Source organism: Tamandua tetradactyla, chromosome 1 (assembly GCF_023851605.1).
Source record: "Tamandua tetradactyla isolate mTamTet1 chromosome 1, mTamTet1.pri, whole genome shotgun sequence".
NCBI lineage: Eukaryota > Metazoa > Chordata > Mammalia > Pilosa > Myrmecophagidae > Tamandua > Tamandua tetradactyla.
Genome location: NC_135327.1, coordinates 64,515,459 through 64,521,458, shown reverse-complemented (window position 1 = coordinate 64,521,458; position 6,000 = coordinate 64,515,459).

Genomic DNA, 6,000 nt, shown 5'->3' with positions numbered 1-6,000 from the left:
GTTTGTTGATTCTTCTGGACTTCCTTCATTTATGAACCTATAACCTAAACTTATTGACAGTTCTATTTCTTCCTTTTCAAACTTTTAAACTTTTTTTTGTTATATTTCACTTTTTAGAACCTCTAGTACCGTGCAGATTAGAAGAGGTGATGTGTTGATAGTGGACATCCTGTGACTTTTTCCTCATCTCATGAGGAATGTATTCAAAATCTCACCCTGAAGATGTTTTTAGATGCCCTGCATCGAATTAAGGAAACTCTCTTCTATATCTAGTTTGAAGATGTCCCAGTTTGAAGCTGTTATGTGTCCAAGAAAAACCATGTCCTTTTTCCTGATCCAATCTTGTAGGGGTAGCCATGTTTCTTTTAATCCTGATTCAGTATTGTGGGGTGGAAACTTTGTATTATTTCCATGGATATGTGACAAACCCAGTTATGGGTAGGACCTTTTCCATGGAGATGTGACAAACCTAACTGTGGGTGTGACCTTTTGATTAGATGGAAATGTGACTCTGCCCATTAAAGATGGGTCTTGATTAATTTACTGGAGTCCTTTAAAAGAGGAAACATTTTGGAGAAAGCTCTAAGACAACAGAGATGCCAACATTTGGAGATGTTTAGCATGCTGACAGAAAGAGCAATGCTTAGACAGGGAAGTTTAAAAATGCAGAGTCCAGCAGATGTCACCAAGTGCCTTTCCATGAGATGCTAAGCAAGCCAGAACCCAGAGTTGTGTCCTAGAGGAGCTAAGTGAAGACCTACAGATTCTTAGAGAAGAAACCCCTGGCATCTAAAACCACTGGCTTCCCCCACAAAATTGGATCAGGAAAAAGTGGACACGATTTTTCTGGGACACATAACAGCTTCAAACTGGGACATCAACAGAGCCAGGAACAAGGACCAGCAGATGACAGCCATGTGCTGTCTCATGTGACAGATATCAGACCCTCTTGAATCAAGGTATCTTTATCTAGATGCCTTGGCTTGGACATTTTTATGGTTTTAGAACTGTAAACTTGTAATTTAATAAATTCCCTTTTTAAAAGTCATTCAGTTTTTAGTATATTACATTCCAGCAGCATGTTAGCAAACCAAAACAGATTCTGTTACTAGAGAAGTGGGGTCCCGTGGTTTGCAAATACCAAATGTATTGGAACAGCTTTTTAAATGGATGAGAGAAGATTTTGGAAGAACTGTAATATGCTTGATAGAAAAGACCTGAATTGCTTTGAACAAAGTGTTGGTAGAAATTTGGACTCTAAAGATATCTCTGGTAAGGCTTTAGAAATAATGCATCTGTCATTGCAGACTGGAAGGAAAGTGACTGTTGTTTTAAAGTGGCAGAGAATTTGGTAAAATTGTGTACTAATGTTGGATGAAAGCTTGAATTTAAGTGTTCTTGGGGCTTGCCCTTATGAAATTTTTTTCCTGCAAAGAAGGTAAGCCTGCTTGTTACTATTCTTGAGTCATCACAGAGAACCTCTGTTCAGATATGGCCTCTCTCTAAGCCAACTAGACAGGTAAACTCCCTGCCGTCCTCCCTATTTGGCATATGACTCCCAGGGGTATAAATCTCCCTGGCAATGTGGGACATGACTCCCTGGTGACGAACCTGATCCCAGCATCATGGGAATGAGAAAGGCTTCTTTACCAAAAGGGGGAAAAGAGAAATGAGACAAAATAAAGTTTCAGGAGCTGACATATTTCAAAAAGAGTCAAAAAGTTATTCTGGAGGTTAATCTTACACATATAGATACCTTTTTTAGTTTTTAGTGTATAAGGATAGAAAGAAATACCTGAAACTGTTGAACTATATTCCAATAACCTTGATTCTTGAAGATGATTGTATAACTGTAGTGCTTTTACAATGTGACTGTGTAATTGTGGAAACCTTGTGGCTCTTATTCTTTTATCCATTGTATGGACAAATGTGTAAAAAAATAAAGAGAAAAAATAAATTAAAAATAGGGGGGCATAAGCGGTATGGAATGTTTTGCATGCTCATTTTTAGTTTAATTTTTATTATTTTTTTGTTTTTGGAGTTATGAAAATGCTCTAAAATTGGTTTTGGTTTTGAATGCACAATTATATGATGATACTGTGAATCATTGGCTATACACTTTGGATGACTATATGGAATGTGAATATGGCTCAATAAAATTGCCTTTAAAAGACTACATGGAGATACTATTTCTCACCTATAAGACTGGCAAAACTCCAAAGTTTAAAAATAAACTATTTACAAGACTATGGTTAAAAAGGCACATTCATACATTGCTTATAGAAATGAAAAATTGCATTAATTCTTCGTGGTATCTAGTGAAATTACTCATGCATTTACACTTCAGCTGAACAGTTCCACCTATAGAAATATATTCTAAAGATACATTGATAAAAATAAGAAAAGATAATACACACATGGCACATTCTTACCAGTAAGAAGCTATCAAAAACTATGGGAGTTGTGACAAAAGGATTCAAGAGTCAACCTGGTAAAGCACAAGATACAATTTCATACCCACTAGAATGGTTATTATTAAAAAAGTGGAAAATAACTAGTGTTGGCAAGGACGCAGAGAAACCAACCTCTTACATTGTTGGTGAGAATTTAAAATGTTGTAACTACTATGGACAGCAGTTTGGTGCTTGCTCAGTAAGATAAGTATAGAATTACCACATGACCTGGTAATCCCACTCCTAGATATGTACCCAAAAGAATTGAAAGCAGGGACTCAAAGAGATATTTGCACACTGATGTTCACAGCAATGCCATTTACAATTGCCAAAAGGTAGAAGCAACCCAAGCATCCATCAATCAATGAAGGGATAAATAAAATGTGGTACTTACATACAATGGGATATTATTCAGCCATAAAAAGGAGTGAAGTTCTGATACATGTAACAACATGGATTTATCTACAGGACATCATGTTGAGTGACACATGCAAGACACAAAAAGACAAATATTATATGGTCTCACTTATGTGAAAAATAAGAAAATGAAAACTGATAGTCAGAAGTTAGAATATAGGTTGTAGGAAATGGGAAGTTAGTGCTTAATTGGTATAGAGTTCCTGTTTAGTGTAATGGAAAAGTTTGGGTAATGGATGGTGATATGGTAGCACATAGTAAATGTAATTAACACCACTGAACTGCATTCTTGATGGTGGCTAAAATGGGGAATTTTAAGTTGTATGTATGTTATACTGTATAAGACCAAGAGTGAACCTTAATGTAAATATGTTTTATAGCTAATAATATAATTACAATAATATTGGTTCATCAAGTGTAACATAGATACCAAACTAAGGGAAAATGTTAATAAAAGGGAAAACTGTATGTGTAGGGGTGTATGGGAAGTCTGTAGTTTCTGCATGTTTTTTTTGTAAACACACAACTGCTCTAATAAAAATAAATAAGTAAATAAATGAAAAAAACAGATAATAATTATAACGGGTCCACACCCACATGATTGAATTATGATTAAGAACATGTTTTTTTTCTGGAATACATACAGTTCTGTCATGGTTAGGGACAGGTGTCAACTTGGCCAAGTTGTGGTACCTGTTCATCTGATTGGGCAAGCGCTGACCTGTCTGTTGCAATGAGGATATTTCATAGGATTAGGTCATGATCACGTCAGCTACATCCACAGCTGATTCCATTTGTAATCAGCCAAAGGGGAGTGCCTTCTGCAATTAGTGATGCTAAATCCAATCATGGGAAGCCTTTTAAGGAGGACTCAGAGGAGACAGGTTGCATTCCTGCTTTGGCTGGTGAGCCTCTCCTGTGGAGTTCGTCCAGGCCATCCATTGGAGTCATCGGCTTCGCAGCCTGCCCTGTGGATTTTGGACTCTGCGTTCCTACGGTCACGTGAGACACTTTCATAAATTTTATATTTGCAAGTGTTCCCTGTTGATTCTGTTTCTCTAGAGAACCCTAACTAATACATCTTGGTACCGGGAGTGGTTCTTAAGGAACAGAATCTTAAAAATGGGTTTTTATGAATGGTTTTCTACTCTGACTGGGTTCAGAGACACTAAGGACTCTGATTCCCGTAATCAGAAAGACACTCCCAATCCATGGACTGAGTTGGCAAAGGAGATAGTCAAAATATCATCATTCGATTCTCCTAATGCTTCGCTTGTACGAAGCCAGACTCTGGGGGATAATGTTTCTGACACCTTTACAGAGTTTTGTAGGAATAAGAGTTATAGAGATGTTGGTTGGTTGTTGTTAGATACACTGTCTACATTAAAGGGTGAAAGGGATGGGCTTAAGGCTTCAAACAAGAAGCTTAAGTGCCGTCTGAAAGATGTAGAGGTTTCTATGAGTATCCTGAAGGAAAATTTTATTTCCTGTAGCCGTAGACTTGAGATCTCTGAAAATCAGACTCAGAATCTTATTGTTAGAGTAGCAACTTTACAACGTAAACTGAAATCTCAGTCTTGCATGGTGTCTGCCATTAAAGTGAGGGCATTGATTGGAAAGGAGTGGGACCCTGAAAAATGGGATGGTGACATATGGATTGATAATGATGTTGGGGGTGAGGTTGAAACCCTAGACCATGCTGAGCCTTCTTTAGATAACCCTGTAATAGTCTGCCCTGAGGACATAGCCTCCCCACCTCCAGCCTGCCTTGAGGAATTGGCCACCCAACCTCCTCCTGAAGGGATTAGCCCTAGAGTTATTAATCCTGTTTCACCAGATGAAACTGCAAATGAAAGCCCTGAAGCAAATGGCTTGGAAGATATTTCTAATTCTTTTCATGACCCACCCCCACCACCCCTCATTTCTTCTAGACCTATAACTAGACTAAAGTCCCAACAGGCCCCTAAAGGTGAGGTACAAAGTATCACACATGAGGAGGTACGTTATACTCCAAAAGAACTGTGTGAGTTTTCCAATTTATATAGACAGAAATCAGGGGAATATGTGTGGCAATGGATGTTAAGAGTGTGGGATACTGGTGGGAGGAATATAAGGCTGGATCAAGCTGAATTTATTGATATGGGCCCACTAAGCAGAGATTCTGCATTCAATGTTATAGCTAGAGCAGTTAGGAAAGGTGTTAACAGCTTGTTTGGGTGGTTGGTTGAAACATGGATCAAAAGGTGGCCAACATTACCTGAGGTTGAAATGCCAGAACTGCCCTGGTATAATGTAGATGAGGGGATCCAGAGGCTTAGAGAGATTGGGATGTTAGAGTGGATTTATCATGCAAAGCCTGCTCTTACACCCCAGCAATGTCCAGAGGATGCACCTTTTACCAGAACAGTGAGAAATAAATTTGTGAGACTAGCACCATCATCCCTCAAGAGCTCTGTGGTTGCACTTCTCTGTAGGTCAGATATTACTGTAGGAACTGCTGTCACTGAGCTGGAATCCTTAAACACAATGGGGATGACAGGATCCCGAGTTGGCAGAAGCCAGGTGGCAGCACTTAATCACCAAAGACAGGGTAGACGTGGGTATTATAATAGACAACAAACTCAAAGGAGGCGTCAAAACTATATGACACGCAGAGATTTGTGGCATTGGCTAGTAAATCATGGGGTGCCTAGAAATACAATAGAAGGGCAGCCTACTAAATTCTTGTTGGAGCTGTATAAACAAAAGAGTTCTAGGTCAAGGGAACAGAAGTCTAACCTGAATTACAAAAACACAGAGTCACGGCCCCTTAACCAATTTCCAGACTTGAAACAGTTTACAGACCCTGAGCCCCTTGAATGAAGGGGAGGCCAGGTCCCTATGGGGAAGAAACCTGTTACACTGCCACAAATTTTTACTGTTAACCTTCCTCTAAGTCTTCCCCAAGGAGACCGACGGCCTTTTACTAGGGTAACTGTGCATTGGGGAAAAGGAAATGATCAGATATTTTGGGGATTATTAGACACTGGTTCAGAAGTGACATTAATTCCAGGGGACCCAAAACATCACTCTGGACCACCAGTCAGAGTGGGGGCTTATGGAGGCCAGGTGATCAATGGAGTTTTAGCTC